Here is a 12,688-nt window from a genome sequence, read left to right on the forward strand (position 1 = left end):
AAAGAAAAAGGTGTTATTATCTAGTATGATTTTCAATCCCTCCAACAAAAAATTATTCGAAAATCTTTGGTCGATAATGTGCCTATATGACTCTAGCCAAAATTTTACAGCATCTAATCCTAGTTTGTGCGGTATATTGGTGTAAAGACTTGTTACGTCGAAGCTTACCAATATTGCATCTTCTTTGACTTCGGCTGGTAAATGATTTAAAAAAAAAAGTATAATTTCAATTATCCCGATATGACAAATGTAAAATAATTCAAACGAGGAATCTAAAGGCTTGATTTATGTTAAAAACAATGAACAAATATAAATTTGATATACAGCAACAAACGACAACCACATAATTATAGGATCCTAACTCGGGACAGGCTTATACAAACCTTCCCTAACCTAGAACAATGCTGTAACAGTACAACATAAATAAAACAAATCAGTTGTTAAGAGGTGAACTCAGCAATAAATACAAAGCAGAAAATCTACAAAGACACTATGTATAGATCCGGGACTACTCGTAGTTACTGACAACTAGTTCAAAGGCCAATAACTACTAGTCATAAAAACGATAAAATTACAAATAAGAAACACATGGATATAGTGATAATTAAGATGTCATTAACAGTAAAAAAAAATCACTAATTATATTATTTCAATAAAATAATATTTAAGTACAAATTTCAGTGTTTGTAATTGGCAACCTGTTAAAAGAAGTTTATCTAAAGGATCGATAAGATTAACCGGATCGTATCCAAGTTTCAGGGCCCGGTAAATAACATCTCCTGAAAAAGTAAAAAACTGTGCTATTATGTTTTAAAGAAGCTTTTTACAGGTTCAACAAAACTTCCAATAGTGCGATGACTGAAATTTAATCTCCCCACCAAACACATACATATACGATATTTCATTCGAAACCTTGAACTATAACAATATGCCTCTCCGTAGGACCGGATATGGTCACATTTTGTAAATTGAGGCCAAAGGTCATCTCTACGTGTTGTTTTCAATTTTTTACAAATCTGTAAAAATGCAATAGGGTTTCAATGTTGACATGTTTTCTATTTCTAAATTCTACTTAAATACAAACGATACTGTTTTAGCTTGAGTAATATTCGTTATTATACATAAACCTCAACCATTAAACAAAACGACGATTAATAAACAAAACATAAAAAGTACAGTTTTCAACCCATAGCATGTTTAGTTTCAATTTCAGGTAAACATCAAGTGGCGTGAAGGAAAATACTTCAAAATCATTTTTTAGACTATCACATTGGGTGAAGTATCAAACCAGATGCAATAAAAAACTACAGTCAAATATGACCTCAAATTGAATTTGCTGATACTTGTTTTCATAGAATTCTCGTCGCTTCTGGGTTTTTTTCAAAACAATTATTGCTGCTTCCACGGCATTATCTGTTGTTTTGTATTTTACTCTGGTCGGTGTCTATTGTACGATCGATTTTGGACCTATAATCCCCTCTTTGCCTATTGCATCTTACCACAAACTTCAAAGGTATGCAATATACAAGATAAGAAAATTTGGTATAATTGCCAGTGACACAACTCTCTACAAAAGACCAACTGACACAGAAATTAACAGTTTAGGTCACCATATGACCTTCAACAATACGTAATGTCTATACCGCAGAGTCAGCTCTACAAATCCGACATGACCAAACAGACACGGAAATAGCGAAGTTGAGGTGAAGTTAAAACAAAGTAATATGGAGCAAAAGGAACATCACCATCCAAAAAATGGAAATTAAACAATCAAGAAAAAAACATTGTCCTTTGTAGTAAAATTCAGTTTAAACCTTTCTTTTAAAGGGCAGATTTTATCGTCTATAAAAAAAAAGAATATGTGGTATAATTGCCAATGAGACAAATGTCCACAAGAGACCAAAATGTCCACAAGAGACCAAAATGACACAGAAAAAAACACCAACTGTAGGTCACCGTACGGCCTTCAACAATGAGAAAAGCCCATACCGCATAGTCAGCTACAAAAGTCCCCAGAATGACAATGTAAAACAATTCAAACGAGAAAACTAGCGGCCTTATTTCTGTACAAAAAAAATGAACGAAAGAAACAAATATGTAACTAGTAAACAAACGACAACTACTGAATTACAGGCTCCTGACTTGGGACAGGCACATACATACATAATCTGGCGGGGATAAACATGTTAGCGAGATCCCTATCCTCCCCTAACCTGGGACAGTGGTATAAAAGTACAAACATAATAACGAACGATACAATTCAGTTGAAAAAGGCTTAACTCTTCAGATGGACAAAAATACAAGTGGACGTGGCCGGGTACTTGTACATCCCATCAACAAAAAATATGTTTAATTTCTTTCAAATAAGTTCTGTTGGGTACATTTCGACAGTATATTTGGAAAAATGGCGATTATTTGACGAAAAATATCATTATTGATTGATTTATTTGGTTGCTTAACGACAAGTGGCAAATAGTTCATGTATTTACAGGACGGGAACAAATTAACAATAAATATAAAAGGTAGGTCTTGTAATAGAGGTCATCTGGGTTGTCATGGTAACTGTCAAATAACTTAAATATTTTATTTTACGTATCTAGCGGAGAATACGTCGCTAAGCATTAAAAGAGGGACGAAAAATACCAAAGGGACAGTCAAACTCATAAATCTATAACAAACTGACAACGCCATTGCTAAAAAATGAAAAAGACAAACAAACAACAGCACACACGACACAACATAGAAAACTAAAGAATAAACAACACGAATCCCACCAAAAAACTAGGGGTGATCTCAGGTGCTCCGGAAGGGTAAGCAGATCCTGCTCCACATGCGGCACCCGTCGTGTTGCTTATGTGATAACAAATCCGGTAAATAGTCTAATTCGGTAGGTCACATTCATGAAAGGGAAGGGGATTGTAGTTACGATGTAAGGAACATATCCGATATCATTTTTGAAACGGTTATTCCATAACGGTCAACCAACTCGTGATGGCGTCCGTAAAATTTACGAAGGGATTATTTCAACTTCACCATTTGGAACTCTTGGTTTAGTAGCTTCCTTGTGAGCAGGAACCCTCCATCAAGAAAATCATGATAGGAAATGCAAGCACGGGAATATCGTATCAATTGGGAGATATATACCCCGTATGCAGGTGCGGCTGGAATGTTGTTACTTAGAAATGGAAAATTCACTATTGGAAAGCTAAAATCATCTCTTTTGTCGTAAAGTCTTGTTTTCAACCGACCCTCATTGTCAATTTCTAGATGTAAGTCAAGATATGAGGCCGACTTAACTGTATCTGTAGTATCCTTTATCTCTAGCTCGATTGGATAGATGGGTTCTACATAGTCACCAAATTTTGAATTATTTAGTGAGAGAACATCATCTATATAGCGAAAAGTAGAGTTAAAGGATATTGCTAACTTCTTATCTTTTTTCCTAAGAAGTTCCTGCATGAAGCCAGCCTCATAATAATAAAGAAACAAGTCGGCAAGTAGAGGGGCACAGTTTGTTCCCATTTGAATGCCGACAGTCTGTTGAAAAACACGTCCCCCGAACTTAACAAAGATGTTGTCAATCAAGAAATCAAGCATCTTGATAATATCAGTTTCAGAGAATTTTTTGTTCGAATGAGAGTGATCCTTTACAAAGTAGGATTTATCCCTCCCCAAGACAAGATACTTGTATCTACGTTGGCCATTCTTTTTTACGAAGCAAAGCAATACCAAATCTTTCAATTTGTCTTTTAGTTTGGAATGTGGAATACTAGTGTACAGAGTAGAAAAGTCAAATGTTTTAATACTGTTACAAGATGAAAGAGAGTTAGATTGTATGTACTCTAAACGACCTCACTGCCTTAATCCATTCGGAAAGAGTGTCTACGTCTTCCTTCTCGCGCTTAGCCCATTGCCTGGCATAATCCGCAACTTCGTCCATCAAAATTTTAAAGTTGTATTTCTAATTGACGGATTTAGGCTCACGATATTTCGGACCTTTCGATAACACATTTCGTAGAGAAGTGTTATTAACAATGTTGAGGTCACCGGTAATAACGTGGCCAGCAGGATTATGTGTGAATTGGGAACTAGCACAAGTGCAATCAGGAGGTGTAGACTTGAAGTCGTCAATTTCGAGATCCTGCAAAACGTGTTTGTAATTGAAGATTTTAGTTGCAATAGGTTTGGTATAGGTATAAGAAATGAGTGGTACAGACTGGTCTTTTAAATAAGGAGGTATTTTCGATTGAACTAATTTATGATTAAGGATATTGCCTAAGTTGACGCCATCGATACCTTTGTTGTCAAAGGAAAGATTAAGGAAAAAGTAAAATCACAAAAATACTGAACTCAGAGGAAAATCAATTCGGAAAGTCCATAATCACATGTCAAAATCAAATAACAAAATGCATCAAAAACGAATGGACAAGAACTGTCATATTCCTGACTTGGTACAGGCATTTTCAAATGTAGAAAATGGTGGATTGAACCTGGTTTTATAGCTAGCTAAACCTCTCACTTGTATGACAGTCGCATCAAATTCCATTATATAGTCACCGATGCGTGAACAAAACAAACAGACATAATAGGTAAAAATGTCAAAAATAGGGGTACAGCAGTCAACATTGTGTTATCATCTTAATCACTATAAAAACAACAAATGTAACGAAGAAGCACAAAAAGGCATACATCAAATTAACATCCTCATTTTGATTATATTATACGATTATATTTGTCTATGTAAAATGCACCCATCAAGGAAGGAGGGTATGGGTACTGGTGTAAAATTGCGCGTTTGAAATTCGCACAGGTAGACATGAAATAATTTTGTCGTTCAAAGTATGACGGGATGCATAAATACAGTCACGCAAAATAGATATAACAAACACTGACTTAGCAGTTAAAGTAATAATAATAAATAAAATAATAGTGTGGTTCAAAGTATGACGTGATACATAAGTACAGAGTCACGTAAAATGTATATCACAAAAAAAGTTGGTTAACAGTAAAAGTAATATTAATGAATAAGATAATTTTGTCATTCAAAGTATGACGAGATACATAGGTACAGAGTCACATCATAAAATAATTTTGTCATTCAAAGTATGACAAGATACATAGGTACAGAGTCACATCATAAAATAATTTTGTCGTTCAAAGTATGATGGGATACATAAGCACAGAGTTACGTCAAAAGGATATCTCTAAAAACAGACAACAGTAAAAGTAATATTAATAAAGACAAATAAAAGAATAATATAACATGTAATTAAGATGATAAACAACGTCAGTACGCAAAATCTATACTTCAAGACCATCGTGTATTATTTGTGAAGTTGATACGGAATATTTATCAACAAGTTATGGGTACCTTCCGATGAACTTTTTTAGAAAAAGGACGAGACGTTCTTTGACATACCCCTGGTTCATCAACTTTCTGCTCAGACACTGGTGACGTTTTACAAAGTCTGAGTAGGAGCTGCAAGCTCTTGAATACCGAATAAGTTGGGAAATGTATATTCCATATGCAGGTGAAGTTTGTATGTTGCTACTAAGAAAGATCTTTTCTCTTTTTCATCTTTGCCAATGCGGACTGGCTTGAAAAGTCTGTGACTTGCAATATCCGAAATTATAGCTGTAATTTTGTATTGGTTTGAATGAGGGTTTGGTAACAGTGGATTCCAAACATAAATTGAACAGAGAATGAAGTTTTGAAAGAGGTAATGAATAAAGTTTCGTGCGAATGTGATGAATACCTAACGGCTTTTGTATAAATGGCAGATCAGTCAATTTCCTGTCAAACAGTAACGCCTAAGGTTGAAAGAACTGTATGTTTTTATCTCCAACTTTGTACTTGTTTAGCTTTATAACTATTTCGATCTGAGCGTCACTGATTAGTCTTTTCAAGACGAAACGCTCGTCTGGCGTATTAAATTATAAGCCAGCTGGTACCTTTGATAACTATTGAGAGGGTCAGAAAGAGGTTGAAATGTGATACTCAACGAGTACTACTATAAAGTGTTGTTGTAAATTGAATATTCATGTGTTCTCTACTGGCAAACATTCTCCTTTATCAAAGAAAATTCGTAAATATAAAATCAATAGTTTGAAATGACAACAAAATCAAATTCAGATTTTGATAACCTTCAACTATTGTAACGTTAAAATAAACAAGACATTAACAAAATCTTTTAAGATCAGTGACGGATAAAAATGTACTGAAAATGGATTAAACGTCACATAAATTGCAAGGTAACGTTTATTTATATATCATTAATCATGCATGCTGATATTCCCTGTCAACCAACATTCAAAAATAGTTTACGAACAATATTGATATCAAAACATTTTGTACTCACCGACATCAAATTTCAAAATCAAGAATAATATAAAGAAAACACTTATAATTAAACAGCCTTTCATTATTTCCAATGATCATATGCACTTGCACATTAAATAATGAAATGTTTTAGTATTAATATATAAATTACTATGTAAATCAAGATAGTTTTCATGATGCCCACAGGTAAAATAACCAGAGAACATTTACATGGTTATTTGTGACAAGTTTCGACGTTATTCCGGTGAAAGGAAGTTGATGACTATTTTACCTTTAACCATATTCCATATGTACACTATAAAGTGCAAATCTAGAAAGTTATTTTCACACTCATATGCAAGTCGTACTATTCTAAGATAAAGGATGATGCGTAAACTAGTTTCTTTTACGTTTTTAAAATACACAATATTTGATTCGAATGTATTTATTAACACTGATTAATTCAATTAAGAAATAGTTCATGGAGGCCATAAATGTGTTGGAAATTTACCTATGGCCTTCAGAGGACGTTTTTGTACTGAAAACATTTAAGGAATTTCGTGGAATTTTATGTTAGTTTGATTTTGTACTTTTTTTGGAGCTCTAATGCATTATTTCATTTTGTTATGAATCAGAACAGGAAAAGTTCTGAATTTATTTTGCAATTTGTAACACAGTGAAATTGGCGTTGCGTTAGCACATAGAGGTAATGATTACATGTAGATTTATGTGGGAGTTAAATTGTAACAGCCACTATTAGTCATATCTCTGAGTTTGTGCTAAGTTTAGATATATCAGAAAGTTTTATTACGGTGTCGTTTACATAGTGAAAGAAACATGTCATATTATAATGTATAATAACGTTATTAAAGTATATATATAATATATATATATATATATGTCATTCAAGCAACATAATCTAGAATAAAGTCATTGAAAGCGATTAATTGTGACATTGGGTGCGATCATTTCTGATGTGGGATTGTTTTTTATGTGCGTTGGATTTTCATTGTGGTCTTTTCCTGAAACAAGAAAAACATATGGGTTTCTGATATCACAAACTAGTCAAAACATTAACTTAATCATTGGCACAAGGACATCATTCGTAGATATGAATCAATATGCAGACATCTAATACGCTAAGGACTTTCGAATTCACATCCAATCTTTTATGGTAATATTCTTTGCAAAGCACAAAACTGTCTGTATACACCTCAAATGTAATCAAACCTTTAAACAGACTTTTTAAGAATGGATATAGCGACGTTACTTTTGTCAGATCATTAAGGATAGCATATCTTAGTATGCTAGTAATAAGGGATGCAGTCAAATGGTCTTTGCATTGGAAATATCAGATTTATTCTAAAACCAGTTGTTGGCATGATACGATGAGTGTTCTTCTCATTGTTTTATGATGGTATGATACTAAATTCCTACCGGGGAGTTAGTTATTGTGCTAGATTTTTATATGATAAAGACATGATCTTTTAATCAGTTTAATTGAGGTCAGGAGCTGACATGTCGGTAACTGCTAGTACTCCTTTGTTAATTTATGTATCATTGTCATTTAGCTGAGTTTCTTTTCTTACCTATTGTGACATCAGAATCGTACTGAGTTTTCTGTACCCATTGATGTATGTTTTTTTTTATTCTACATCGGCTAGAGGTTAAGGGGATTGAGAACTCACAAAACATGTTTAACTCCGCCGCATTGATGTGTCTGGCCGAGTCAGGAGCCTGTGGCCTTTGTAAGTCTTGTCTTGGTTTTAATTTTAGTTCAGCTATATGTTTTGAATTTTAGTATGACGTCCACTTTCACTAAAATAGTATACATTTTCAATTAGGCCCAGCTGAGACGCACTTGCGTGCCTTTCGGCTGTCATCTGGTCTTTGGTCGGGTTGTTGTCTCTGACATATTTTCCAATAGTATTCTCAATTTTATACGATACTGCTGTCATCTGAGGACCTACTCTGGATGTTGGTTATTTATGCTGTGTTGATGAAATATTAAGTTTAACTTCATTGTAAGTCACCAAGAATGACTGGAAAAATGGCTGTCGTTGATGAATTATTACATAGAGACGATAAAGTTGCCAGAGCCATAAAACTATGACGAAAAATTAAATTTATTAATCGGCCGATATCGTATATGAAATCAAATTTCTAATGAATATTTGACAATAGAAGATTCTTCCAAATTCTTCCGTTCAAAGAAAGAGACCAAATTGAATATGAACAATGTCATTTGTTATTGATATGCAGACTTTTCAGTAAATTTTCTTTATATGAATATTATATAGTAATAATATTGGATACATGGACTTTAAAATGATTTTAATTGATTGTAAATATTTGAAACTTTACGTATTTTCAAGTTATTTTCGTTTCACGTCTATCAACCAGAGTATTTCGAGTTAACCGCAATATCGAGACAATAACTAATACAACTCTTACAGGTGTAACACCACTAATTCGGGCCCGGCCAGAAAGCACATACGAGAAAGTAGTACATATTTAACACAAAATAGTTCCTACGCATGAGTGTAACTTTCAAAATATGTAGAATATTTAGGTATTTTTGGTATCAAATGAAAGCTGAAGGACTGGTAATCATTGTAGAACAGTTTTGGACTTTTAATTTTGAAAATTTTAAAAAGAGGGTACATTTTGTATGGTTGTCAGATCTGATGTACCTGTTTTGGTACATCCGAAGTTCCGGGAACCTGTTGGTGTCATACCACCAATTAAAAGTCCCAATCTGTTCAACCAAATTTTACAATTTTCACAGCTTTCTAAATATTTTAACTTCATAGAAACCAGGTATATCCTGAATCGTACATGTATCAGTTTTCTACATGCCAATTTTCAACAGGTGTTCAAAATCATATAAAAAAGAAAAGGTCTTCCGAATAGAGGTACCACTAAAAATAACCCCTGGTTTTCTGGAAATCTTAAATTAGTATACTATGGAGCGCATTAATCCTCAATTTTGAATGCAAACTCATAAACAAGTAAATTTTAGCTCAAAATGGTCTCAATATATTTCTCTTTCACTAAAAGTTTCATTTCTGCCAATTTGTTGGTTAGTTTAAGTAAACAATGACACCAAATGCACTATTTTTTGTCCGAGTAGGCCTACTTTCACATACGTTCTAAATTTGAGGGAGTAATTGGTGGTATGACACCTAAAGAGACAAAAAAGTTGATTAGAAATCTTTTATTTTGTTTTATTCTTAATCCTTAGTCAATTTGTAGTTAAAAACAGCCTATCTGAGCATTATGCGACTTATATTAAAATGTTCACAGCTCAATTTAAACTGACTGTAATGTATGACTTTGATAGAAAATACTTGAAAATTTCATTTTGGGCTACAGGAACATTAACTTTCAATAGCAAGATCAGTTTTTGCTGATTTTTCCTTGTTTGTTCTACTTCTTTAGAGACTTTCCACAATTTTTGCAATGAATTAAGTAAAAAATCCAAGTTATTGAAGTGTCAAGGAATATTGACCCCCCTTTTTTTCATCTGGTGTCAGTAAAGTACTACAAATTGATTAAAAGTGCAGTCATGGTCTTTAACTGTGTTTATTTACAACAGTTAATAAAATTTAAGATATAAAAATTTCATTTGGAATAATAAATGGTACTTTTGTGAGTTTCTGCAGTGTTTACATTAGGCTATGCTATCTGCCAAGTACATAGTATGACGCAATGATATAAGGGGTAAAAATCAAATAATTTCATTAAATCTGCATGAAAAAATTTGTTTGGGGTAGTAAACAACCTATGTTTCAATGTTTAACACCACAGAATAACTTTCTGTACATTTGTAACATTATTTAGGACATTTTTTATATAAAAGCATATTGTCAGGATGGGAAAAGCTAAAAATAGCACAAACTCAAGTTTTAGGCTCTAAATTTGAAATATGTGACATTTTCCCCCCAAAAGATTGAAATGTGGCTATTATTATCTCAAATGATCAGTTAAGACAAAAAAAACCAATGTTTTCTGATTTTGATGTTTCACCGCATTTTGCTTAAAGGTGTCATACCACCAATTAAAAGTCCCTATCTGTTCAACCAAATTTTACAATTTTCACAGCTTTCTAAATATTTTACCTTAAGTTTAACTTCATAGAAACCAGGTATATCCTGAATCGTACATGTATCAGCTTTCTACATGCCAATTTTCAACAGGTGTTCAAAATCATATAAAAAAGAAAAGGTCTTCCGAATAGAGGTACCACTAAAAATAACCCCTGGTTTTCTGGAAATCTTAAATTAGTATACTATGGAGCGCATTAATCCTCAATTTTGAATGCAAACTCATAAACAAGTAAATTTTAGCTCAAAATGGTCTCATTATATTTCTCTTTCACTAAAAGTTTCATTTCTGCCAATTTGTTGGTTAGTTTAAGTAAACAATGACACCAAATGCACTATTTTTTGCCCGAGTAGACCTACTTTCACATACGTTCTAAATTTGAGGGAGTAATTGGTGGTATGACACCTGTTCTTTCTTATATGCCATTAAAGGTATGTTGATTTTTTCAGTACAAGTCACCATAAAGTGTTGCTTTGAAATGCAATGATTGCCACTTTATTTGAACCTTGAAATAAAAGAGGTGTGCCTGCTTGAAATGTAGGAATTTAACTTAGAAAGCAATGGGTACATGAATTAGTGGTGTACTTCCTACAGTTCACTTCATACACGGTAACGTAACTTTTAAAAATAACGTGTTGTAACGTTATACAAATATAACGCTGTTGAATTGTCATATAATAATTATGCTGTTGTAACGTCATATAATTATTACGCTTTTGTAACATCAATAATTAATACGCTGTTGTAACGAAACGCGCATCTGGCGTCAATATGAAATGTTAATCCTGGTATCTATGATGACTTTATTTGCAATCACTGGGTCGATGCCACTGCTTGTGGAGATTTATTTCCCCGAGGGTATCACCAGCCTATTAGTCAGCACTTCTGTGTTGACTTGAGTTATTATTGATATGTTCATTATTATAAATTTACTGTTAACAAAATATTGAATTTTTGAAAAACTAAGGCTTTTCTACCTCAGGAATAGATTACCTTCGCTTTTGTGGCAAAACCTTTAGGAATGTTTGGTACTCAATGCTCTTCAACTTGGTACTCTTTTTGACCTTTTAAACATATTTTTATTAAAGCGTCACTGATGAGTCTTTGGTATCTATAATGAATTTATTTGTATGCATAACAGTACAGTAAAACGTTTGATAAATCTTAAGAAAGAGGGGCGAAAGATACCACAGAGACAGTCAAACTCATAGATAATAAAATACACTTTACCAAATATATAAAGTCACAACGTGTAGTCCGTTAACCGATCATATTCCAATAAATCTTTAGGAGGTAAAATCTTAGTCACCAAATTTGAATTAGTAGAACATCATCTATATAGCGAAAAGGAAAGTTAAAGGATATTGTTGACTTTTTATCTTTCTTCTTAAGAAGTTCCTGTATGGAGTCAGCCCCATAATAATAAAAGAACAAGTCGGCAAGAAGAAGGACATAATTGATTTCCATGGGAATGCCGACAGTCTGGTGAAAAATTCTCCTCCAAACATAACAAATGTTGTGTCAATCAAAAAATAAGGAATCTTAATAATGTCAGTGATTCTTTACAAACTAGAATTTATCCCTACCTAAGACAAGATATTGTTTCAAAGTTGGTCATTCCTTTTTATGAAACAAACCAATACCAACTATTTGAATCTGTCTTTTAGTTTGGAATGGGGAATACTTGCGTAGAGTGTAGAAATACAAATGTTTAAATACTATTGCAAGATGAAAGAGTCTTAAAATTTATGTACTCTAAAAGATCTTCGGAATTTTCAACTCTTTATACCAATATTCCACATACTTTACTTAAAGCTCGATTGAAAGAACTCGTCAGCTTATGTTTCATTTACAAAAAGGGCACTAGACGTATTAAATATCTAGTTTTCGGGAGGAATTTTATCCTAATTTGTGAAAAATCATACAAGCAAAATATACACCGAAGAGGATATCACTGCCATGCTGGACTTTTTAATTGATAACATATTTGTTGAATTTGGAGGTTTGGTCTTCCAACAGACTAATGGAATCCAAATGTGTACCAATTGCGCTCCTCTACTTAGAGACGACATCAAAAGTTCAATGAAGGATACAAAACTTAATTCACGTAGTTTTTTCACTGACCCCCGACCCCCCCCCCCCCTCCTTAACTTAAATTGGGAAAAACTGATTGACCCGTATGGATATATGTAAAAATCAATGTCGGATAACCAAATTTTGCTGCAGTTCAACAGCCCCCCCCCCTCCCAACCCTAAAACTAT

The sequence above is a fragment of the Mytilus edulis genome, chromosome 5 (genome assembly GCF_963676685.1).
Source record: "Mytilus edulis chromosome 5, xbMytEdul2.2, whole genome shotgun sequence".
In the NCBI taxonomy this organism is placed as follows: Eukaryota; Metazoa; Mollusca; class Bivalvia; order Mytilida; family Mytilidae; genus Mytilus; species Mytilus edulis.